This window comes from Salminus brasiliensis, chromosome 3 (assembly GCF_030463535.1).
Source record: "Salminus brasiliensis chromosome 3, fSalBra1.hap2, whole genome shotgun sequence".
NCBI classification, from domain to species: Eukaryota; Metazoa; Chordata; class Actinopteri; order Characiformes; family Bryconidae; genus Salminus; species Salminus brasiliensis.
Genome location: NC_132880.1, coordinates 52,044,065 through 52,070,988, shown reverse-complemented (window position 1 = coordinate 52,070,988; position 26,924 = coordinate 52,044,065). Strand labels below are relative to the sequence as shown.

The window sequence follows — 26,924 nt, the reverse complement described above, 5'->3', positions numbered from 1 at the left end:
CATTAGGGTTAGTGTTCATTAGTGTTCGTTGAGGTTTGTGTTCGTTAGGGTTAGTGTTTATTAGTGTTCGTTAGGGTTAGTGTTCATTAGTGTTCGTTAGGGTTAGTGTTCATTAGTGTTCGTTGAGATTAGTGTTCGTTAGGGTTAGTGTTCATTAGTGTTCGTTGAGGTTAGTGTTCGTTAGTTCAGTTTTTACTACAGAAGCCCTGCTTTAGAGGCGAAGTGTTTGCCTCTGAGTTACCATTAACACCACAGTAGCACTGCTGGACAAGGCCTGTAGCCAGCATCCTAACTCCCTGGTAGCGATGTTGGACGAGAACAGTAGTTAACTCTAGTATGCCAAGCTTTCTTATGCTACAGAGCAGTAAATCGTATTCGCTGCCACACTAATGATCAGAGCAGCTAAACTGGAAGAGCTCCTCCTGTCTCTCCACCAGTTACTGTACTGGAAATATACCATAAAGCAAATATGGAGCCAATCAGCTGATCCCTACACCATACTTAAGCCCTCTCAATACTTACTCTACAGGGACTAGACTAGTGTGTGCATCTGTGTCAGCAATGGGTGCAACTTAAAGTAGCTGAATAGTAGCATTCGTTAGAAGGGGTGTCCACAAACATTTGGACATATAGTACACTTGCCTCCGAGTAGACGCTTGCCTCCTTGTCCAGACTGTTTAGATGCTGGTGATCTAAATGTGTTTTTCTCTCATTTATGGAGCCGGGGGCGGCTCTAGGCGCTGCGTTTGATCTTCTGACCATATATTTGATGGGACTGAACGTGAGGAGAAGTTTGCTGGGTCTTTGTTCTTTATTCATCTGTAACGGTACTGAAGCATTTCACACTCAGACAGAACTGCTCAAAGATTTCCATCCATCCTCTCCTCATTCCTGCTAGAATCCTGTTTATCTGAATGTGTTTTGCGTGACCTGCTGTATCTCTGCTTTCGTCTTCATGCATTTCTCCCACGATGGCCAATTTAATAATGAGCTTTATCTAATACGGCAACCTTCACTATCAATTTGTCACACCAAATTTGGAAGACAAACTGCTACGGTGCCAGGGTATTAGAAGCACATTACAGATGCTAACTGATATAATATATGCTAATACATTGATGGGAGTGGATACACACTAAATGCTAAAAGCAGGAGGATAATAATGAGGCTGGTGTTCTCATCTGGATGTTGTTCTCTTTGGTTTACCTCGTTACGTGTCTTTAATCAGTCTCTGAGGTTCTAGCACCGGTATTTCTAAAGCTCGGTGGTTTGCCCTAGAAAGCTGCCCAGGAAACAGCCTGGAGTGCTGAGCACTAAAACACAGACTTCCACAGCCTGTAGCTAACCTGTTAGAACCTGTCATGAGGACGTCGATGTACGCACCTACACCAGCATTAAATATATAGCTGTGGATTAATGAGGGAAATGTAACGGCATAGAAATTATCCTGGATAATAGAGGAAGTAAAAATAGTGATTAGAGGGAGAAAGGAGAGCTCGGCTCCGTGGATTGTTTTGTCTTTAAAGCAGCATGGATTCCCCATCCCCTCCAGCTAAGAGCTGCGAGTGCGAGACGAGGACGGAGTCTTCCAGTAAAGTCATACACCCAATCAACAGCCATAACATTAAAACCACCTAATATTAAGTAGATCCTCCTCATGCTGCCAAACCAGCTCTGAACTGTGCAGGCATGGACTGTGGTATCCGACACAGAGACAAACGTTAGCAGCAAGTCCTGTAAGTTGTGAGGTGGGCGGGGCCTCCACGAACATCAATGAGAGCCTTGGTTGTCCTTCCTTGGAGCACTTTTGGTAGGTACTGACCACTGCATACCGGGAGAGAACCCCCCACAAGACCTGCTTGCTGATGTTCTGGAGATGTTCTGACCCAGTCATTATCTAGAACATCACAGTCTGGTTCTTGTCAAAGTGTCTCAGATTCTTACGCTTGTCCATTTTTCCTGCTTCATCACCTTCATCATCTTCAAGAACTGACTGTTCACTCACTGCCTGATATGTAGATCCACCCCTCGACAGACAGGAGACACTGGACCCAGATCAGCAGTGCTCTTCACTTCAGCTGCTGTGGTTCTAATGTTATGGCTGATTGGTGTATATATATATATATATATATATATATATATATATATATATATATATATATATATATGTAGATAGATTAGTAGATTGAATGTTTAGGGCTGGATTGTGTTAAAATCAGACTTTTGGAGAGCTGTGCTGTTTATCCACAATGCAGAGATATTAGTCATAACTCTCTCTCTGTCTCTCTCTCTAATAAAGCATCCAGCGCCAAAAACCATCTCACACTGTAAAGGTCTGAAATGTTTCTTTGTGTCTCTCTCCTCTATCAGAATATCAGCCGTCGCTCTGCGGTGGTGCTGAAGGACAGGCTACAGTAGGAACATTCTTCATCCTCGTGTGAAATCCAGACTCTGAAATGTGTGGCATGACATCACCTGGCCCAGTCCATTCTCACAGCACACACACCTGCACAGCTTCATGTTTTCTCGTTCGTGAGATAGATAGATATTTCTCAGCCGTGATTCTTCATCAGTACGCAGTGAGAGCGGAGAGCCAGTCTTCAGATCCAGGAGAAGCTGAGTTTATAGGGAGCGCTATTCACCGTCCCGGAGTCTTTCAGCTCAGAGCTGAATTAGGAGTTTAGTACATGGGACTGATTCATGATACGTCCAAATGTTTGTATAAAGCCCCCCAGCATTGAGGAGCTGTGGAGCAGTGGAGGAACTGTGTTCTCTGGAATGATGGTGGAGGAGCTCCATCCAGTTGGGGAGTTGGGGATGATGAGGTGGGGTGGAGATCATCATCCAACATCCTGACCTCACTAACTCTCTTGTCACTGAATGCAATCAAATCCTCACAGCAATGCTCCTCCAGAATCTAGTAGAAAGTCTTCTTCTCTGGACAGTAGAGACAGTTACTCCAACAGAAGCAGAATCAACTCAGAACCTCAATCCCTGTTGTCCACTCAAACTCGGCACATGATGATGAAGTGAAAGGTACAGGTTATAGGACAATAGAAGTGTGTGTGCAGCTGCATTAATGAACATTAATTCAGGTGTCCTTGTTAGTCTCTGTATAAGAGCCCCTTTGTCTGAGCACTCCCTTGTCTGGTGTTGTGCACGTCCATGGCTCTAATGGTTCTCAGTGTGTTCGCTTGGCCCGGTTTCTTCTGTTAGTTTCAGTCTCTGGTTTGTTTTCTTGTTTGTATTTCTTTATTTTTGTTTATTTTCTTTAATTAAAACCCTGCATTTACGGTCTAAACAGACGTGTTTAAAACTGTAGTGACTACAGAAACAAACAGACGTGTAAAAAAGAGATTCAGAAAAAGGCCACCCGACTAAAAGCTAACCCAGCTACAAACTTTTCTATAGCAGGTGCTAGCCCTAAAGCTAACTGGCTTCAATGTCTTCAGCTAGCTAAATGCACGCCACACTAATAAGACAGCAAATACATGCAAATAATTGTGTTTTTGTTGCAGTGCTAAAAACTGTGCTATGCTATGCCATGCTATGCTACATAACAGGGTGGTAAATAGGCTTGCTAAACCCCAACCCCAAGGTCACACACTTTCTATTAAACAAATACTTCAAGTATATTAATCACACAAGTTTTATTTAACTCTTATGAATACCGAAATGTTTAGTTGGAGGATTTATTGATCTACATGAACTCAGATCCAGTGCTTGTTACCATATGAGGTGATTTTATAGGTTGAATGGTTGACTACTGATACTAAACACCTCCTTTAGGAAAACAAGGTCAAGGTGTTTATAAAGTCAGTGTTGCTTAAACATGAAGCTACTAGGGAATAAAGTACAGATGTTTTCTACAGGTACTGTAGCTTTGAGAGGACCACCCTATCCGTACCCCCAAATCTGTACAGTGTTTTTTCTGAGACCATGTTTGGTTTAATTGTGGGGAGATCAGCCTCAGCAGTGACAGTGCTGGATATGATCTGCATCCTGACATTTCTTCATTTCTCTTAGCATAGCTGTCTCTCTCAGCTCGTCATGCCTGGTGCTTCTGCCTGTACTTCACTGCTCTCCATAGTTAGGTAAACAGCTACCTCTTCCTCCATCCTCGCCCGTCCTCGCTTATGGATGGCCTCATAAGGAAGCTCAGCCGAGCGCTACGTTAATACTGATGTACATTATGATTCGAGTGATATTTCTGATGAGAACAGATAACACAGTGTGACGGAGCGTGCGGGGTGGACTGAGGGAAATAGCAGGCAGAATTAACAGAGCACTGACCTGCTGTTTGCTTCACAAAGGCTGAAAACGATCAGAGCCCAGAAACAAAGAAAGCTCCAACAAAGCAGATCTCCAGAAGAGTGTCAAACCAACCTAAAGGTCAGAGCCTCCTGTAGCCGCCAGCACTCAGGAATACAGCACTACACACTCTCGTTGGGAGGGACAGATATGTTCAGGTTGAGTGCTTGCCATTTTCCTAAGGCTGGTAGGTATCTCTCTGGGCTGAGGAGAACATGTACATCTTAAAAACGAGTCTTATTCCCCAAACGTTCTTACCAAGACATTTCTTCTTAAAATCCATTTCCTATTAGAGGTGTGTTGAGTTGAGGAGGACAGTGGGATCACCATTATAAGAGCAGAGCTGTGAACAGTTCTGCTCTTTAAAACACATCACCAATCTGACCCAGACCTTCTGACAGGACTTTCCTCATCATCTCATCTGAGAACATTCTGAGAGATATATCGGAGAGCGAGGGCCAGTGATCTTTAAAGTAAAGGTTTGGTGGAAATATCTAATTTGCACAATTCTCCACTGAGCCCAGAAGAAATCAAACATCTGAGATGTGATTGGTGTCCAAATTCCACTCCTTTACTTTAGAGCTAAATCTGGTGGTGTGGTGTAAGGCAGTGTAGGGTTCAATCCCTGGGGTAAGACTCTACGTTCTCCAACCTGTGTAACATAATTCTCATGGAGGAGCTCTGGATAAGAGTGTCAGATGAAGGCTGTGATTGTAAATATATGCTTTATTAAACACTAGACGTCAATCCAGTCAAACAGCTGTATCTTTATGCCTGCACACACAGCGGAGGGAGATTCTGCAAAGGAAGGGTTTAGCCCCACACCTGTCGTCTAAAATTCTGGTGACTGGTATACAGTAGTGGTAGCAGCACCTCCTCCCCCTGTGGCAGACTAGGGTTCAATTCCCCAGCTGTACACCACAGCACTCTACACCAGTAAGAGTAGGGTTGTCCTGGTCCGATCCAGTGGATTGATTTTAATGGATCAGGTATGGGCTATTTTAATCCTAATCTGGTTCAGAGTCTTTGTTTTAACCATGGTGTTCAGAGCGCCACCTGGTGTCCCCAAAGCGCCGTTAACAGACATTATCTCCAGCCGGCTGCAGCAGCAGTGCGGACGTTCTCAGAAGGTAAATAAAGGAGTTGAGGTTCTGCAGTGTGGAGCTATTTAACAGTGGAACCTGAAAACAGACCATAATATCTGACCCTTTATAAAACTCTCACTGAAACGCTCTGTTTTACCAGCGGGAGAACCGGAGAACCGCTCACTCGCCTTTCTCTGTTCTTAACCCAGCACTGAAGAACCCGTTCAGAACCGAGTGGAGGAGGCTAACGCTAATGCTAACACACACACGCTATAGAAACCCCAATCACACACACAGCACACTCACCCACTAAACCAGTTACTACACACCAGTAGACCAACAACCACAGATACCAGTCCAGAGTGTATACCACTACACACACACACACACACACACACAGATACCAGTCCAGAGTGTGTAGCACCACACACACACACACACACAGATACCAGTCCAGAGTGTGTAGCACTACACACACACACACACACACACACACACACAGATACCAGTCCAGAGTGTGTAGCACTACACACACACACACACACACACACACACACAGATACCAGTCCAGAGTGTGTAGCACTACACACACACACACACACACACACACACACACAGATACCAGTCCAGAGTGTGTAGCACCACACACACACACACACACACACACACACACACACACACAGATACCAGTCCAGAGTGTGAGCCACTATAAAGAGAGTTTCCTCAATCAATTAATCAGCAGCTCATCTGATCTAAACTGTGAGACTTATTTATATAAACACAAAGATCGGATTGGAATCGGCTGATACTCACATGTTAGAACAAGTCTGTGTATCATTAACCCATCACCCTGTATCAGCTCCACCTTAACCCATCACTCTGTATCAGCTCCACCTTAACCCATCACCCTGTATCAGCTCCACCTTAACCCATCACCCTGTATCAGCTCCACCTTAACCCATCACTCTGTATCAGCTCCACCTTAACCCATCACCCTGTATCAGCTCCACCTTAACCCATCACCCTGTATCAGCTCCACCTTAAACCATCACTCTGTATCAGCTCCACCTTAACCCATCACTCTGTATCAGCTCCACCTTAAACCATCACTCTGTATCAGCTCCACCTTAACCCATCACTCTGTATCAGCTCCACCTTAACCCATCACCCTGTATCAGCTCCACCTTAACCCATCACCCTGTATCAGCTCCACCTTAACCCATCACTCTGTATCAGCTCCACCTTAACCCATCACCCTGTATCAGCTCCACCTTAAACCATCACTCTGTATCAGCTCCACCTTAACCCATCACTCTGTATCAGCTCCACCTTAACCCATCACCCTGTATCAGCTCCACCTTAACCCATCACTCTGTATCAGCTCCACCTTAACCCATCACCCTGTATCAGCTCCACCTTAACCCATCACCCTGTATCAGCTCCACCTTAACCCATCACTCTGTATCAGCTCCACCTTAACCCATCACCCTGTATCAGCTCCACCTTAACCCATCACCCTGTATCAGCTCCACCTTAAACCATCACTCTGTATCAGCTCCACCTTAACCCATCACTCTGTATCAGCTCCACCTTAACCCATCACCCTGTATCAGCTCCACCTTAAACCATCACTCTGTATCAGCTCCACCTTAAACCAGCATCCTGTATCAGCTCCACCTTAACCCATCACCCTGTATCAGCTCCACCTTAACCCATCATCCTGTATCAGCTCCACCTTAAACCATCACCCTGTATCAGCTCCATCTTAAACCATCACCCTGTATCAGCTCCACCTTAAACCATCACTCTGTATCAGCTCCACCTTAAACCATCACTCTGTATCAGCTCCACCTTAAACCATCACTCTGTATCAGCTCCACCTTAAACCATCACCCTGTATCAGCTCCATCTTAAACCATCAAAGGTGATAAAGGATAAAGGTGCACGTATTTGTCACTGTACACTGTGGACTGTACAGCGAAATGTGTCCTCCGCATTTAACCCATCTGGTAGTGAACACACACTCACACACACACGTGTTAGGGGCAGTGAGTACACACACACACACCCAGAGCGGTGGGCAGCCAACTCCAGCGCCCGGGGAGCAGAGAGGGTAAAGGGCCTTGCTCAAGGGCCCAACAGTGGCAGCTTGCCGAGCCCGGGAATCGAACCCTCAGCCCTGTTATCGATATCCCGGCGCTCTAACCGCTGAGCCACCACTGCCCCAACACTACCCTGTATCAGCTCCATCTTAACCCATCACCCTGTATCAGCTCCATCTTAACCCATCACCCTGTATCAGCTCCATCTTAAACCATCACCCTGTATCAGCTCCATCTTAACCCATCACCCTGTATCAGCTCCATCTTAACCCATCACCCTGTATCAGCTCCATCTTAAACCATCATCCTGTATCAGCTCTACCTTAAACCATCACCCTGTATCAGCTCCACCTTAAACCATCACTCTGTATCAGCTCCACCTTAAACCGTCACTCTGTATCAGCTCCACCTTAACCCATCACTCTGTATCAGCTCCACCTTAACCCATCACCCTGTATCAGCTCCACCTTAAGCCATCACCCTGTATCAGCTCCACCTTAAACCATCACTCAGTATCAGCTCCACCTTAACCCATCACTCTGTATCAGCTCCACCTTAAACCATCATCCTGTATCAGCTTCACCTTAACCCATCACCCTGTATCAGCTCCACCTTAACCCATCACTCTGTATCAGCTCCACCTTAAGCCATCACCCTGTATCAGCTCCACCTTAAACCATCACCCTGTATCAGCTCCACCTTAACCCATCACCCTGTATCAGCTCCACCTTAAACCATCATCCTCTATCAGCTCCACCTTAAACTATCATCCTGTATCAGCTCCACATTAAACCATCACCCTGTATCAGCTCCACCTTAAACCATCATCCTGCATCAGCTCCACCTTAAACCATCACTCTGTATCAGCTCCACCTTAAACCATCACCCTGTATCAGCTCCACATTAAACCATCATCCTGTATCAGCTCCACCTTAAACCAGCAGCTTCAGGATCATGCTGATGCTCCACTGACTGGAACAGGGAGAAGGGCGTCTCCGTCATTCCCACTCCGGGCCGGAGCACTGCTGCTGCTACTGCACTATGGAGGTTTGGTGGTGGAGCTGCAGGAGGAGAACCTCTCTCCAGAACTGCTGTGTAACGCTGCAGAACCCATAGAGTCATATTAGTGTAAAATCCTGTAGTGTTACTCTACCACCTCCGCCCACATGCTGCTCCACCTTCAGATCAAGCTTCTGCAGCTCTCACACTGTCCAGAAATGCACGTGTACAGCCGTCCATGATGAAAGCCTGATTTGCATTTAATGCAGTGGAGTAACAGTGATTTACACTCTTCAACTGTAGGGGGAGCTCAGGAGCAAAAAAAGGAGCACAATTTCTTACATAGTGCTTCTGTACAGATCTGGAGTCAGTTTTGATGTGAAAAGCATGTCTTGGGTGATTGACTGCATCTGGAGTAAGATTGAAAAACCAGTTTATTTACCAAGCACCTCGTTTTTAATGAGAAAAGAACCTGTTTATTATTTAGATGTTTTAAACCAGCTGTTCTGGAACCGTACACTGAAATCTACAGCTATTTAGGATCCTTATTTTTCAGCACTAAACCAACCTCCTGTTTGCTGCTGCCAAATAAACCATCCCCTCATTTTGTTTCCCAGCTAACAGCGATATTAACAGAGCTGGTCTCTCGGAGCGGCAGCGCTGGATTTTTTTCCCACAGAGTAGATAAACATTTAATCGGTCCTCATTTGCATTCTGGGATAATGCTTCAGCTCCAATAGGGGAGGACGGGTGCCAGCGAGCTCGCACAGTGGATCCAAGCGATACTAGGGCCTACCTGTTTGTTGGTGCTCGGTGAATTGGGCTCATTAGACGAGAGTTCACACGATGGCAATAAGCCAGGATTTAAAAGGCCTTATTGTGTGCCGCGCTCTGTGGGCTAAGAAACACTCTGTTCTGGGCAGAGCCGCTGTGCTTTCTCTATCCAGCCCTAAAAAGGGCTTGTATAAGAAGAGCCTGTGAGGGGGGGGGCACGGCAGAACATCTGTCAACACATAAAGTGTGTGAGGAACAGAAAAGGAGGATTGTGACAAAAACTACGAGAACTACGTGTGTGAGAAGAACAAATGGGACAAATCCACAGGAGCTGGAAGCTGAAAAGAAGAATACGGGGAGACCCTGAACAGCAGAGGAGCTTTAGAAGAACATCACTCCATAAAATACTCGGAAGAACCACATCTCATTTACATACTCATTTACATACTCTAAGAGGATCCCTCCTAGATTTAACTCATTATTAGGAGCATCAGCATTCCCCTTCTAAACCAAGTCTCATCACCTGAACCTGTAACTGCAACACTCGGCGCAACCAGCCCCGGCTAATAGAGCAGATTAGAAGATCAGTGCACACTAGAAACTGGACAGCCGACAGACAGCGTACTGAGTACCAATACCTCACATACCACGAATACAACAGGTCCAGCATCTTCAGTCCTTCAGTATATATACATACATAAAACACCAGTTCAGTCAATATTTTATTTCACATGTAGTGTCTTACACACATATTCATACATACATGGGAACATTTGCATTAAGGGAAATATATGGTAGATGCTCTGATCAGCCATAACATTAGTGCCTAATATTGAGTAGATCCCCCTTGATCTGCTTGCTGATGTTCTGGAGATGTTCTGTCCCAGTCATTATCTAGAACATCACAGTCTGGTTCTTATCAAAGTGTCTCAGATTCTTACGCTTGTCCATTTCTCCTGCTTCATCACCTTCATCATCTTCAAGAACTGACTGGTCACTCACTGCCTAATATGTAGATCCACCCCTCGACAGGCAGGAGACACTGGACCCAGATCAGCAGTGTTCTTCACCTCAGCTGCAGTGGCTCTAATGTTAAGGCTGATCTATGACTGTATATCATATAATATTTCCAAAATATAACAGTATATTTCTGTTGCACAATCCATATATTCCCTAAAGTCAACAATAATCTGACACTACTATATTATTAATATAAAGGTATATAAGGAAATGTACTGCATTAAAAGGTGCAGCTTTTATACTTATGCTATCAGAAATATTGACCGTGTGCTTTTCTGTCTCTGTTACAGTCACGACTGAAAAGATGAAGTGAATAATAAAACTGGACATAAGGGGAATGAGGCGGTGGCAGGTAGTAGTTATGTAGGCATCAGGTGTGTGGTTGATTGAGCTGCCAGACTGGTAGCACCACTACACTGGGCATTCCCCACAACGTCCATTCAAATAACTCAAGAAGAAGAAGAACGGACAGAGCTCAGGAGTACACATTGGCCAGCAGAGAGAAACCCCCCAATGGGCCTGGCTGACTCTAAAACAAGAGGCTCTCTCCCGCCAGGCTGTTCCAACGTCGTCACGGGCAAATACGGGCGGAAGACCAGCAGTATGGCCAAACAGACTGGATGTCTCCCACTCCATCCCCAGGCACATGCAAACACTTAGTCCTGCTCGCACATACAGGCACTCTGTCATACACACATACGCTCACACACTCCTGCTCACCGAGGACGCTGCCTGCACCCTAATGAGAATTGGCAGTTCGTGATTAAAAGTGAAAAAAAAAAAAACCCTCTCAAATGACTTAATCACCCTAATGGCATATTAGATACGCACCCGTCTTGAGGTCTGATGACAAATGCAGCACCGCTCCCACAGAAGCTTTGTATTATAGGTGGATAAGTTCATTATTCCGAAAAGGAAAATGAGCCGTCAATCAGCCGTCAATCACCGGAACACTCAAGCGCAAGAGAAAGAAAGAATAACCAAGAAAACAATAACATTTACACCAGCGAGTCAAAACACCACCGACACCTCCCAGAGAGAGCCAGTAATGCTGCTCATCCTGTAACAACACTGTCTGGGATATATACGGGAGCTGACGTGTTGGACGTTGCAGAAATGAGGACTGCATGTTGGGGCTGCATGCAAGCCCATACCATCGACTGTTGCCTGACAAACAGTGGGCACTGGAACTGGACCTTGGAGCAATGCAAGAAGGTCATCTGATCTAAGTCTAATTTCCATCACAAGGAAGCCCAAGTTTGGGGAAGTGAAGGCACCAGAATGTCCTGTGGTAAAAAGACCAGCTGGTGAAGGACTGAGGGAAGTGTGATGCTCTGGGCAATGCTCTGCAGAGGCAGAGGCATGAACACATTGTTTAAACGTGGTTTTAGAAACATGTAGAGGAGTTTGATGTGCAGCCCTGGCCTCTGAATTCCCTGATTGAGCAGTTCTGATCCACTGTGCAACTTATAGGACTTGTTGCTGGACACCAAGGGCAACTTCAGAGGTCTGGTAGAGTCGGTGCCTCAGTGGGTCAGAGCCAATTTGGCAACACACCGATGGTCATAGTGTTGTGGCTCTCAATAAAAAGAGTTTACTCTGGGTCATTTTGGAGCATTTCTATTGGTCCATTGATCATGAAGTTCTGATACAGTACTGTCAGATTTATATTATTATTATTATTATTATTATTATTATTTTGTCATAATTACAAAATGGAGATATAGGAGTTTTGCATGACAGCAAGGATATGGAAGTCAACCACTGAAATAAAATTCATGTTGTGTGTGTGTGTGTGCGTGTGTGTGCGTGTGTGTGTTTATAAAGACAGTCTAGAAAAATGAACGGCACTCTCTACAGTCTAACGGTGCAGTGTGGAGTAAAAGGCAGCAGAGGAATAAAAGGCACCGATGCTCTGCTGAGGCAAGTTGCAGCTGTGGAGGATTTGGCAAGTGCACTGCACGCGCTCTAGCACGAGTAGATGCCGTTCCCCGGAGACAGATATTGTAAGCTAATAGACTCCCGACGGCTGTGAGCTTATCAAATCCACATCCAACCACACATCAGTACCCGAGCGATCTGGAAGGCACGCACTGCTCGCGAACGCGGGCACCCTTGACGTCGCCCTGCGTCGGCAGTGGAACGTGGCGAGGAAGCTGAAGTCATACTGGATACACGCTCAGAGCCGAGGCTGGTTGGGTCTAATCTCATTATAGTGGGAGCCTGGGGCCTTTCTCTCTGCCTATTTATAGCACCCTGACAGGGAGGCGGGGCGACCCGCACATATGCTCCAATGGGCCACATAGTTTTGGTCACATGACTGACAGCCCGCAGGACCAATCCCAGCCGGGGTTCTGCTCCGATTCGATTTGGTCAAGTGGGAGATTGCTGCGAATCGGTCGTGACAGTGGCCTTCGCCAGCACCGCTGCCTCCTCACAATGCCCTCATCCCGTTCTCTCTCTCCTGATTTCTCTCTATCTCGCTCGCTCCCTCTCTACGCTCACTCTGGGTGACTCTGCTGTCCTCAGTCCACCTGCCTCCCTCCATAAAAGACCTGGGCCTTTGCGTCGCCTCCCATCACGCCCGACAGGCCTTAAACACAGACGACGACAAGTGCCCTCATCTGTCATGTCCGATCAGCTTCTCGCCAGCAGAAGGCGAGGAGGCGGGGGTGAACTCCAGTGCCACGTGTGTCAGCATGGTCTTCCACGCCGTTCCATTCATTCATTCATTTGTGGCCATTGTGTCGCGTGCCGCTGTGCAGGTATAATTGGAGCACACCTGGTGCACAAAGATAATTACAGGATACACACTTATCTGGAGCTACGGTGGCTCTGCTTAAGCAGCATGGTGTTCAATTCATTAGGGTGAGAACTTCTCAGATAGACTACGACCCATACAGCTTGACCTTATGACCTCTAAGCTTTAAATGTTCTCCCAGTCTGTTATCAAAATGTACCCCTACTCCCTCATTAGTACCGCACTCCTCATCATCAACATACATCAGCATCAGTTGAAGATGATGAGGAACTCAGTAGCACAGTACTAATACCCACTACCCAGAACCGGTTGCTTAAACAAACACATGAACCCGTGTACACACACAAACTGGGTTCTGAATTGCCGTCAGTAAAGCAGTGTGCTGGTCATGGAATAACTCCTGACTGCTGTGTTGCTGAGCAACCTAAACCCACTGTTAATGAACTACATGGGAAACTATCTGAAATTCACAGCATCCAGTGGCTCATAACTGTCACTTGCAGACATGAGCAAACATCATTGGTTGGAAGCAAAAGAGACTCACAATGCATTCTGGTCCACATTCAGCTGCTATGTGAGCAGTGCATTGTGGGAGACTGTAGTGCCCTCAAAATCATGCTCGAATTCCACTTTGCGGTTTGGACACTAGAGGACACGGTTTGGAGAAAAAAGCCCACCGTACTCAATAGTGCTCTAAATGCAAATAGCTCGATCACAGCCTCCGGTCATCACCTGTCTGTAAAGTGAGGCTCCGCCCCATTTTCTATTGTTGTCCGTTTGTCATGTATGTTTTAGCACATGCCCATTTTGTTAATGTTCTCTGCCCAAGCCCTGCCCAGTCTTTAGTGTTTCCACCTGTGCCTCCTTTGTAACCCCACCCTCTCATTATCTATCCAGGTGTCTCTGATTGTCTGTGCAGTCCTTTAACCACTGTCTTTGTCCTGTGTTGTTGACTGTGGAATGGGTGTTTGTGCTCTATCTAATCCTGGAGTTGTTCCTGGGGCTGGGTGTTCCGATTGTTCCGGGTGTTCCGGGTGTTCTGGGTGTTTTGGGTGTTCCGGGTGTGTGTTTTTTGTTATTAGTTTATGTTGTGTTTCTTTGTTTTTCTCCTAAGACTCTAACAGCTCTCATCAGTTCTCTGAACTCTGTTAGACTCTCTTAAGAGCAACAATAAGAGAACTCGCATTCGCACCCTGCCTCCTCGCCTCAGATGTCACTGGCTGACATTTAGATAAACTAGAAAAGTGCATTTCCTGAAGGAGCGGCAGAATGCTTATCCAGCTTAAGTGGTTTCCACTTCCATAGAGTTAATGTGCTGTAGCTACGTGATCACCAGAGTGAAACTGTTTTTGTGATTACTAATGATGACTGGATGTCTGGTGGTGTGTGTTCTCTCTTCACTGTGGCTTCCTGTAGCTGCTGCCCACATCAGATTCAGACCCTGACTCTGGTCTACAAAGCCAAGACTGGACCAGCCAGCCCCTCCGTACCTGATGGCGATGGTCAAAAGCCGATCTGCACCAAGAGCCCTTCCAGCTTCAAGTACGGCTCGGCTCGACCCGCCATCCTTTAAGATCCACAGAAGACGAGCGTCCAGACTTTTTACTGTCCTGCACCGAAGTGGTGGAACGAACTTCCCCTGGGTGTCCGAACAGCAGAGTCCAACGCTCGCTGTCCTCAAACCCAGACTGAAGACCCTCCTCTTCTGAGAGGACTTGGGTGAAGAGTAGAGTATTATGGTCTCCATATTGACTTGTGTTTAGTAGAGTCTAAGATTAGAGGATCTGAATTTTAGTCTATTTAAACTAGCTGAGCTTCTTCTTCAGTAAACAGTGAAGCTCTTCTGTAAGAACTCTGGAGAAGAGCGTCTGATAAATGCTGGAAATGTAAATGTAAATGGTGGTTACTATAACTGTTATAGTACTCTAGGTGGTTGCTGGGTCGTTACTATGGTGTTGGTTGACAGATGTGTGCCATAATGTTGCTAGGTGGTTGCTTTGGTATTTTAGGTGCTGTAGTGTTGTTGCTAGGCAATTGCTATTGTGTCTCAGGTGGTTGGTAGGATGTGGTATGTGGTTGGTTCTGTGCTTCTAGTGTATTTGTATGATGGTAAAATAGGAAGGGTGCACAATCCATTGAGTCCAATCCAAAAGTTGTATACAAGCCCAAATTGACCAATCAGAAAAAATCTGGCAGAAACATAAAAAGATAACTTAGCTAACAGCTGCATTGAACTCTAAGTTGAAAGCTACGTGACTTCAGGCACTCTGGACCCACCATCTGAAGAAACAGATAATAAGATGATTGGACAGACATTGGATTGGTATCAGAGGACTTCAGTGCTGGGATCAATATCAGAATAGAAAAGCTAGCACTGTACCATCTCTAGTTCTGTTATTGAGAATTAGCCTGCAGTCTAAGAAGCCACACCCCCTTTTTCTCCTTATTTGAATAGTGTCACATTTCCAGGAGGCACATTCTGTCTGCTGTTTGTTGAATGCTGTGGCTGTGGACACACCCAGTCCTGTTTTGGCACAGACTAGGCAAGTCAAGTCCGGTTTCTTTATACAAAGCTTTAGTGGAGCGAGAGGAAGAACCCTGAGAGGAATCTAGACTCAGAATGAGAACCCAACCTTCTCTGGTCAACACTGAACAGAAGTATTTATAAAGGTCTAAAATAACCCTGGTTATTTACCAGGGTAACTACGTAAAGCCTGAGCCATCAAATCGTCTCCAGAAGAGGTTATTTTGTTTAACCAATTACAAAGACTTTTTTTGTGTCTTAAATGTGACACATCTGGAATCTGCTCACAGCAGGCTTTTCCTAACCAAACAAAACCAACCAGAACCGAAAAACCCTGTAAACTCTGAGCTGCCTTTACAGTTCTACTCATTTCACACTCAGAAATCTGTATGTATTTTTCTGGTGCGCACAGAGCAATAGAAAACAGGTATCTGATATATATATATATATATATATATATATATATATCAATGTGTGTGTGTGTGTGTGTGTGTGTAATACACATAATAATATTTAATAATTATTGAGGGTGATTCTCACACTGATGTTGTAGAGGTCTCAGAACTCAAATATGTCTCAAATACGATACAACTGGGCAAAAAGTTCTTATTACAAACATTAATAGAACCAAAAGTGGTTCTCCTTTGCCATTGTTTGTAGCATCTTCTTCATTCATGAGAGATTTCCAGATTTAACCACTGAAAACCAGCAAGACTCTCATCAGGGGGACGAGTGGGGCGTGCTGGTGGGGTTCTCTGGCTGTAGAGTAGAAGTATGTGATTTCGGACACAGCTCAAAACTGGCATCCAGCTGCTTTGGGCCTCATTATAAAAACTACAGAGGTACACACAAACACACACACACACACACACACACACACACACACACACAGCAGAATAAGGGGAAGAGGGAGGAGAAAGCTGGGTGATCCAACTCCAGAATGTTGACTTTAAAGCACACAGAATCAGATCAGGATATGAAATTAGGTTTAATACAGCAAGGTTGGCAATGAACTATCCTTGTTATAAAGTCATGTACAAAATGAGGACACCCCATGAAGTCCTGTGTCTTACACTGTTAACCATCTGATGTGATCAGCACTGAGAGATGATCTATGAGGTGATCTAACTAAACTCACATCTGAAGAAACGTCTTTAATCATCATTTATAAAAATAGAATTAATAGAAATGGAATTTTCTGTGAGAACACTTCAGGACTGTTCCTCTTGTAGATGATTTAGTGGACGGTGGAACAGCGGCTGATCTCTAACTGTTCTGAGATCAGTTTAAACCGCTTCCCAGACTCCTCTGCATCTCCATCCTTCTTTCTGAAGGCCTCAGAGAGCTCTCTGAATCTGAGCATGGTGATCTTCTTCACCCCTCACTTCAACCATCAAGATCAGACCAGACTAAACGTCTGAGGTTTAAATCAGACAGCCTCCTCCAGAATAATCCTCTCCAACCATGTTCTGATCATCTGCAGCTGATCTTCTGCTCCTGGTTCTGATTCTACACATTAGAAGGAGTGATAAATGTGGGGGTGAACTTTCTCCTCACAGGAAAATGATATTTCTATTAATTCTGTTTAATAAATGATGATTAAAGACGGTTCTTCAGGTGTGTGAGTTTAGTTAGATCACCTCCATCTCTCAGCGCTGAAGATCAGACATGAAGATCAGACCTCCAGATGTTTAGTTCAACAAGACAAAGGCTGTCATGCTGTGTTCTCACTTTTACCTTCCAGCACTGTAAAAAGACATCTAGTCAGCATTCTCCACAGATGTCTAGACTATTGCTGTCAGTCAGAGAGCAGTGAGGCATGGCCTCTGCTGCTCAAACCTCCAGCTCACTGGCCTTGACCCAAGAGCCAGCCTGGGATCCTCCTGGCAAGATGGAGGAGCTGCAGCTGAGGATAACGAATTCCACCCCGGCGTAGCAGGGCACTCTGGGCCATGTGGAGTGATGCAGCCTGCTAAGCGGCGTGGTTAGGAAGTGTCATATGTTAGAGCGGATGACAGTAGTTGAGAGGACCCTGACTGTGCCATGAGGCTGCTGGGTGTTCACACTTTGATCTCGCGTTGGGGAATGAATGGCTTGGGGGTGGGGGGAAGAGGGGAACAGCCCATAATGCCACCGTGGCAGTGCTAAAGAGATCTGCTGTAATATCAAGGATTGCACTTGTTCCACATCTTCTTCTGTAATCAGAGGCAGATTTATGTATGGGTGAAATGGGCTGCCGCCCGGGGCAGCGTTTGGTTGGGATGCAGAGGTGGTTTAGTGGTCAGAGTACTGGGTTATTGATCACAGGGTTCGACACCAAGGTTTATTCAGCTGCCACTGTTGACCTTTACATTTACATTTCCAGCATTTAGCAGACGTTCTTCTCCAGAGTTCTTATAGAAGAGCTTCACTGTTTACTGAAGAAGAAGCTCAGCTAGTTTAAATAGACTAAAATTCAGATCCTCTAATCTTAGACTCTACTAAACACAAGTCAATATGGAGACCATAATACTCTACTCTTCACCCAAGTCCTCTCAGAAGAGGAGGGTCTTCAGTCTGGGTTTGAGGAAAGTGAGCGTTGGACTCTGCTGTTCGGACACTCAGGGGAAGTTCGTTCCACCACTTCGGTGCAGGACAGTAAAAAGTCTGGACGCTCGTCTTCCGTGGTTAAACATACAGCCCTATTTACAGTAGGAGTGCTGTAGCACTGCTGACTTTCTAAGCTGGATTATGCAAAGAGAAATATTTGGTTGTACTGAACAAGTGAAGAAATATAATATCAGATTATTACATCAGTATTATTATTATTATGAATATTGCTGGGGGCAGCACACATATAAAAATTCTGAAAACAGGGCTCTGAGTGGCTCAGCGGTCTAATACTCAAACCCAGGACCTGCAGAGGCCCAGGGGTCACGAGTCTGAATCCCGAGCCATGCCGCTTTACCATCAGCAGCTGGAGTCCGAGAGATAGCACAATTGTTCGTGCTCAAGATCTCACAGACCTTCAGAGCATCTTGCGACCTTGACGCGGTTTGCCGCAGCATTACTCAGATGCAGCACACCGTGGGCTTAACATTCGGACTCGGCTTTGATTAATGGTCCTTTCTTTTCTTTTTGGGCATGGCAGTTTTTCCTGCACTGGAATCTATGGTTTCTGAACCAAATGTTACTTGTCTGCTGGGTTACGTAATGCCAGTGACTCAGAAACAGCAGTTCCAGTCCAGTTCACACGCAGCCACACCACAATCTACGCCAGCCAGTCCAGGCCAACGCTACCCTCTTCGCCTTCGCTCTGCTTCTCTTACACACACAACCAATCCGCCGGCTTCCCGGCACTTACCCGGAGCCTTCAATTTGTACGCCAAGCAATTATCAGACCTCTCAAACTCCTGGGACACCAGTTTCACAAACATCATTCACGCTTCATTCCATGATCACAATCCAGCCGCGCACCACGAGCTAATTTATTAAAGCCCTCTCTGGGACATTGCAAATGAAAGCAGCTCTGTAATGGAGAGAAAACCTCGCTACAGCGAGACTGAGCATATTCTGCTGATATTGCAGCCATACAGCCATCTGTCCCTCCCCAGCGAGCAGGTTTACCACTTTCCCCTGATCATCCAGTGGGCTGGACTGAATACGCTTTGGCACCCTGCCAGCCCTTCTGGGGAATACGACTCCCGGGGGGCACTGCAATTCAGGAAGGGCGGCCGGAAACACAGCATCCTACACTATAGAAGCATGCAGTGCACATTCAGCACTCTCCCCGTCTCTCAGCCGCGTCTACCTGCCTCAGCCCATCTTCATCCCCTAGTAATTCAACCAGGGGTGCAGAAACATTGGCATGCAGTTCTATATATAAAACCTGTGTACTGAAAATATTAATGTACGGCTATGTTTGTAGTGTAGTGTAGTGGGTAATAACACCAACCTCCCAGTGTCAGACTAGGGTTTCCATTTCTAACTCTGCATTCTCCTGCCTGTGCAACAATGTAAGTAACTCAACAAATGCTGCAAATCTTTGGCTAAGCCATAACATTAGTACCACTGTACCAGCTGAAGTGAAAAACACTGCTGATCTGGGTCCAGTGTCTCCTGTCTGTCGAGGGGTGGATCTACATATCAGGCAGTGAGTGAACAGTCAGTTCTTGAAGATGATGAAGGTGATGAAGCAGGAAAAATGGACAAGCGTAAGAATATGAGACACATTGACAAGAACCAGACTGTGATGTTCTAGATAATGACTGGGTCAGAACATCTCCAGAACATCAGGCAGGTCTTGTGGGGTGTTCTCTCCCGGTGTGCAGTGGTCAGTACCTACCAAAAGTGCTCCAAGGAAGGACAACCGGTGAACTATCGTCATGGACATGGGCACCCAAGACTTGTTGGGTGATGCTCATGGAGGCCCTGCCCACCTCACCACTTACAGGACTTAAAGGATCTGCTGCTAACGTTAAGCTTGGTACCACAGGACACCGAGAGTATATGCCTCGACGGGTCAGAGCTGTTTTGGCAGCACAAGGGGGATTGACACAATGTCAGGCAGGTGGTTTTAATGTTGTGGCTGACCTGATGTGTGTAGCTATGCAGTACCTGTGTGTGTGTGTGTGTATTAGTTCTGGTTGTTCTGGTTGTGGTAGTGCTAATGTGAAGTGGGCTCAGTGAGGCCTGACTCGTGAATATTGCTGGGAAATCTCTCCTCCCGCTCTGTGCTGCTGACATCCCACTGACACCACTGTGGTGGTCCACTGAGAGACAAGCCCACGTACACATGCGGCGTACTGCAAGTGCTTACACACACACACACACACACACACACACACACACACACACACTTGCACGCACTGGTCCCCTGACTGTTGTCACTACACGGTTCATTATCAGAATGTGAGAATGGGATTGTGGGTGGTGGCCGGGGAGCAGGTTGGATCAGGTTGTCTGGCTGGCAGCAGACGGGAGGCGCAACTCCTCACACCTCCCCCCAGCTCAGACACGTCCCGCGAGGAGTACTACAGCGCCGAGACAAAATGACAAGTATACACACTCAGCATCCTGACTGACACCTTAAAGAAGGGCTTAGCTTTCACATCCAGCACCTGAGCAGCTTCCTGTGCTTCCCCAAAACTGCAGTTTCCTGGTGGACGGCTTGATAATTGTTCTGTGATTTGAATCAGGTCAGTTGAATAGACCCTGCTGTCTATGAAGTGTCCAGGACTGGGACCGGGAACCACTGGTCTAGTGAAAGAGTTCCACCTTTTGTTGCTATTCTTTAAAACTTTAACCTTATTTAATTAATTTGATTTTATGTGATTTTAAAGTCATTTCTAATCAGCTTAGTTTGTCATTAACATTCACATAAGGGCTTGTGGGGGGTTTCTGGTATGCAACCAGTGAACCAAGGCTCAGTGATGCTGATGGAGGTCCCACCTCACAACTTACAGGACTTAAAGGATCTGCTGCTGACGTTAGTCTTGATGTTCCAGACACCACAGCAGGACACCTTCAGAGGTCTTGTGCAGTCCATGTCTCGACAGGTCAGAGCTGTTTTGGCAGTGCAGGGGCACACTACCTACACAATACTAAGAGCATCACAAGCTACAACTGCCTTTGGACCTCAGGACCACTTTGCCAAGGGCCTGAATCAGATCCTGCAAGTACACTATATCTGTTACAATGGCTGCCATAACTTACTAACAGCCAGTGGTTGACAGCTCCTAGACCCCTGTAGGGCATTTCAGAAGGGCCTAAGGCCCTTGGCTCTCCATTTGTTGATGCATGAAGATGACAGGTGTGGATTCTGTGCGCTGGCAGCTATGTGCCTTAAGCCTGGCTCATCCCTGTAGCGTCCAGCCGCCGAAAGTCATGCTCTGACCCGACTCTCACATCACATCTGTCACATTCAGCCGAGCATGAACGCCACAGAGCTCGGAAAGGAGAACCACGAAACGCTCATCTCTAAAAGCAAACAAAAACATCCTAGGTGTCTCTTAAATATTGTAAAATATCTCTCGATCTTTTTGGAACTATCTTTAGGTGTTTTTCTCCAGTATTGACAAAGCAGTTCTCTGAGTGATGCCATAGAAAAATCAATATTGGTTCCATTAAGGACAATGTTTTCACTCAGACAGTGAGTGGTCCAGTGGAGTAGGGCCAGGGCAGAGGAATCCTGGGCCGAATCATCAGCAGCCGGAGCCTGAGAAAGCACAATTGGTCTTGCTCTCTTCAGGTGGATAGATGGCGCTCTCTCTTCCCACATCATTTCAGTGTGATCCTGGCTGTCATTGGTGTCTACTGGACAATGTAGGCTGGTTTTCTCCAGCATTTCTTATTAGAGACATGTTCAGGTTAGAAGAGCAGTGGGATCAATTCTGCTCTTTAAAACACATCACCAATCTGACCTCAGGACATTTAAGACCTTAGGAAGATCTGGATAAACGAAGCCTATGGTTCTCTACAGCATCGCTCAGTAAACCCTTTCCAGCATCTTTGTTTTTAAGAGTGCCTCAATGCACTTGGAGGAGATCACTGATCTCTGGACTTCCTGAACAACTACCCGCCCGGCCATCTGACTGAAACATATCTGACTGAGAAATACAAACAAGCATTACTGCCCCACCACTCGCCTCATCAATGCAGCCAACAACTATCCCCATGTGTCCCTGGCCATGGAAGCCTCATGGCACAGCTGGGATTGATCCAAACCCTACGGCAGGCATCTGATTTATTGGCTGCACTTTCACCGGGACTGTACTCGGGGGCTGTTCAAAGAGAGCCTGGGACGGAGAGCCTGGAATCGTTTGGCTCACTGCTTGTGGGGCTTTGACTTGTAAATGGTTGTATAGATTTCAGATAGCTCTGCTAATTAAACAAAGCAGCGATACAGTCTCCTTCCCACTCGGGCTGCTCACGAGCCAGGGATCGCTCTGTGCGTGCCTGCGAGCGAGCTGGCTGGCAAAGGCGCTTTTAGGCCTTGATGGATGGCGAAGGCAAAGAGGGACACGTTGCGAACGGCGGCTGTACCATTAAACGCGTTGTGCCCGCAGGGCCCATCGAGATGTAATAAGCGAATGTCTAATGGTGGCCAGTTCATTCAGCCACTGGGGAAATGAAAGCGAATGGGGTAGTGAGATTCACAAATGACTGGGGGGGCTAAGCTTGTCTGTGCAGTGAGGATCTCAGTGGTGTAGAGGGGGAGGAATATGATAGATTTAAAGATACGTTGGCAGTGTTATTAACTCAGCAGTGAGCATGAGCTGCAGAGTATCAGCCGGAATCTGAGTGGCATCGAGAACCCGGCGAGGAGAGGAGCACAATAGAGGAGACAAAAGGAGAGCGGAGGAACGGGGAGCCAGAGAGGAAAATTGTGCAAAATGGCACGAGGAGGAGGAGGAGAGAAAGGCACCGAGGGGAAATGGCAGAGATCGAAGTCGGTAATTACAGAGGACAAAGAAACACACGGGGTGTGTAATTAGAAAACAAGGAGCTGAAAAGAGGCAGCAAAAGGCTCGATGAGGAACAAGTGACCTCAGATCCTCACTAGGTGTACATGAGTGACACCCTGATGAATGAGCGGGGAGGGAGCCCGAACAGCGGCGACAATAATAACAGCGTCTTCAGACGCGATGATGAATTAGAGGGAGAAGTGAGGAAGGCGACATCTGAGGAATAGAAGAAATGGGGTGATCCGTTTGAAGGGGTATTGTTCTTCTGAAGGAAGCAATTGCTGAAGTGACGGGAACGTATGGAGCTTCAGGCTGGAGGTGGTCTCAGGTCCGGAAGAGTCCTCGAGGTGGAGCTATAAGGAGCGAGAACAACTGACGTGGCTCCTCCACTGGCCTGCACGTTTACAGTTCCAACGCCACGAAGCAGAAATGGAGTGAAAAGGGGTATTCCACTTCTGAGGGACGAGACGAGAACATCCTCCAGCTCTAAAGGGAGTTTTTCCCCGTCACTGTCGCCTCGATCTTGCTCACCAGGGGTCTTTCTATTTTATGATATGTTGATATCCTGTAAAGCTGCTTTGTGACGACGCCAGCTTTAAAAGTGCTTTACAAATAAATCTGACTGTGATTTGCTCCGACTAGACCATGTGGGGCTATATGAATAGGCGGAGGCCTAACAGGTCCAGTAGGGTCCTCCAGGTGGAGCTATAAGCAAGAATGACTCGGAAAACATCTGAAAATGATGAACATCAGCTTGTATGTCGTTTACAGTTTGAAAGCTACGAAGAAGCAGACAAGCAGAGAATTGAGGAAGTGAGGTGATCTGCTCTAAGGGGTACTGTACTTCTGAAGGGAGCTATTTCTGACCAGACAAGAGCTTATAGAGCTCCATAAAGTGTGAGAGCTTTAGGCAGGGCTCACGAGTCTTCTAGGGGGAGCAATAACGAGTGAAAACGACTGACGAGAACGTCGGAGATCATCTACAATGATGAACATCAGCCTGTGTGTCTACAGTCTGAACACTAAAGAGAAATCAGAAATCTAAGAAATGAGGTGATTCGTTAAAGGGAAACTCTGCACTTCTGAAGAGAGCAATTTCAGACGAGATTAGAATGTATGGAGCTTGATGAAGTCTGACCTTCAGGCAGGGCTGGACAGGTGAGGGTTTCACTGGTGCAAAAGGGTCCTCAAGGTGGGGCTATAAGAAGCCCGAAACAATGACGGGTAAGACATGGCTCCTCCAATCACGCAGAATTCGTAATACCAGCTTGTATGTTTACAGTTTGAACGCTAAGTGTATCACACAATGCCGCTTATGAGCTAATTAATCGCAGGTGTGTCTAATCAAGTGCTTGACGAGCTTGGCAGCCAGCCAACAGGCCTCCAAAAGAGCCTGGTTTATCTATAGGCCGTAGAGAGAGAGAAGCTGAGGTTGAGAGAAATGAGGAGACTGGGGAGGTGGGAAAGCAGGGCTACCAGACAAATAAGGGCAACTCGACTTATAAAATCGGTGACATATCACCTCTGGGCTCTCGGCGGCTCAGGGCTTATAAAAAAATGTGAATCCACCTCACAGCGAACAGCTAATAAAATGTGTTTGCTTCGACGTGCCACGACAACTCACAGCACATCAGGGAATTAGACTTCCTTTTTTGCCTTTTTGGGCAAATGTGTCTATTTTACACATCCACAAAACAAGTAACCATAGCAACTGAACTGCAGGCTGAGCGGTTCCTCTGTTTAACGTCGGTCATTCTTTCTTCAGCGCTAACTTCCCAGATTGCACTGGGGCATGGAACATGAATAATTACCTCCCCACACACTCACATACACACACTCACACAAGGAAAGGTACAGTAGCTGCACAATGTAGACAGACTGACAAATGTCCTGCCAGCAGACGAACGCAGCAAAGTGCCAAACAGTGGAGATCTACACAGGTCTGCTTTAGCCAGGTTGGACAGCCCCGCTCGATAATAACAAATAATAGATATTTCAACACGTCCCACAAACAAACATCCAGAACCACGGCGTGCTGATCGATTCCCGTTCCATGTTGATAAGCCACTGTTCCAAAAGTGTGAGCAAGCTGAGAGCCCCAGAAGAAGCTCAGCAGAACCTCCAAAACAATCAGAGGGAACATAGGCTGGGGTTCCAGATCAGCTTCTATTGTGAGTGTCCACAATTCCTGCTTTAGAGATCATATATTGATGGACTAGGTTATTAGGGTTCCCTGTGTCCTGTAATCCGTTGTGCTGGAGATGTCTTATTGTGTACAGGTGTAATATTTATCATTATTTCTTAAGTCAACAAGCCTTTCATCACATAACCCAGGGCCTCTCCACCCATCCTGTAAATACACACACCGTCAACTGAACAAAGCCAACATGTCAGCACGGAGGACATCCTGCTGTACGCCACAGGGGCATTGATCCTGGATCAGCCTTGTGTAAATCATTCCATTCATTTTACTGCAACCCATATTATATAGGGCTGTGACCACACCGATCAATAGCCTATCAAAACCTCTAACTCAGTAACTCGGATTTATGCACAGCCGTTTAAACAAACCTGATGATCTTGCAGGTGGTTGGAAACAGCTTCTAGAGCCTTTCCTGGCTGGTGTAGATCTACGACCATCCTTCTAAGATCTGCTCTGAGCTTCTAGGACTTTCCCATTGCACTGTGTACTGTGTTGGTCAGTCCAATGAGTGCTGTCAATCAAAGCTACCAGCTGTAGCCCATCATGATCACTAACCTTCAGCACCACTCAGATAATAATTTTAATGGGTGTATGGAGATTTCTGACCGTGTAGAGATCTAGTGTACTCAGCTTTTTTCAGGTTCACATCCAGACGCTCCAGAAAATGACCTGGAGTGACTTTTCAGTGACTCCCCAAGGGAGGAACCTTATGCCCCTTGGGTTGGGCTCTGTGCCCTGCTGTGCTATCACCTCACTGCTGTAACTGCGCCAAGCTGCTGTAAACATCATGACCCTCTCTGGATGGTTCGCAAACAGCTGGGATGGAGGTACCAGAATCTTCTCAGTCTACCCACCAAATTCCATAACATCCTGTGCATATTTTTACCCAGACGCATTATTAACGAGCTGCAGTCCTGAGCTGTCTGGACACTGATCGCGCTAGCTGTCAGCCGCACTGAAGCTCCCCGAGTCTCATTAATAATGTCTTGCAGCCCACAGCAACACTGTACACAGCTGTTTACACCACTGCTACTGTCCTCTGCATTTTCACACAGTCTGTTGTTCTGACTGGAGCAGACGCAGCAGTCTTTCCTCAGCTGTATATGATCCTCACGTTTCCCAGCTACACTAAGATTAGCTAATATATCCTGTCTGATCTGAGGAACAGTCCAAACTGATAGGACACAACGAGCGAGCGGCATCCGGACCCTGTCTGTCCCAGTGTGCTCCTCAGCTGCATCCACACTAAGGACACATGCTTCCATCCCTGTAGTTTATTCTCTGTACAGATTAGTGTCAGATTTAGAGGGGTAATAGGGTCATGCTAAAGTATACAGACGACTCTGATATTGGTATTATTGATTAACTGGTTGTTAGTATTGTTGCAGGACAGCTTTAGAGCTCTAGAGCATATTTGTGAGGAACCCACTGATACATATCAGATGTTTTTAAAGAAATGGCTAGTTTATTGTTTATTTTACACGTACTTTGTTGTATTGATAAATTATCAGTCATAACTATCTATTTCTAACATATTTATCTTTTTTCTGTTTTGTTTATTATACTTTTCCTCTTTTTATGTGATTTTTATGAATTTTAATTTTGTTTAAGTTCTTTTTTCTGTTATGCCGTTTCATCATCGTATGTTGTGAAGCACTTTAAGCAGCATGCATAAACGTACTGTATATATCAGCAGTAGT

General features: G+C 46.1%; 1 protein-coding gene across 1 annotated transcript in view; it reads right to left on the bottom strand.

Annotated features, from left to right (window-relative positions):
* pde4a (phosphodiesterase 4A, cAMP-specific) overlaps nt 1-26,924 on the bottom strand; it is a 94,006-nt gene that overhangs the window by 53,215 nt on the left and 13,867 nt on the right.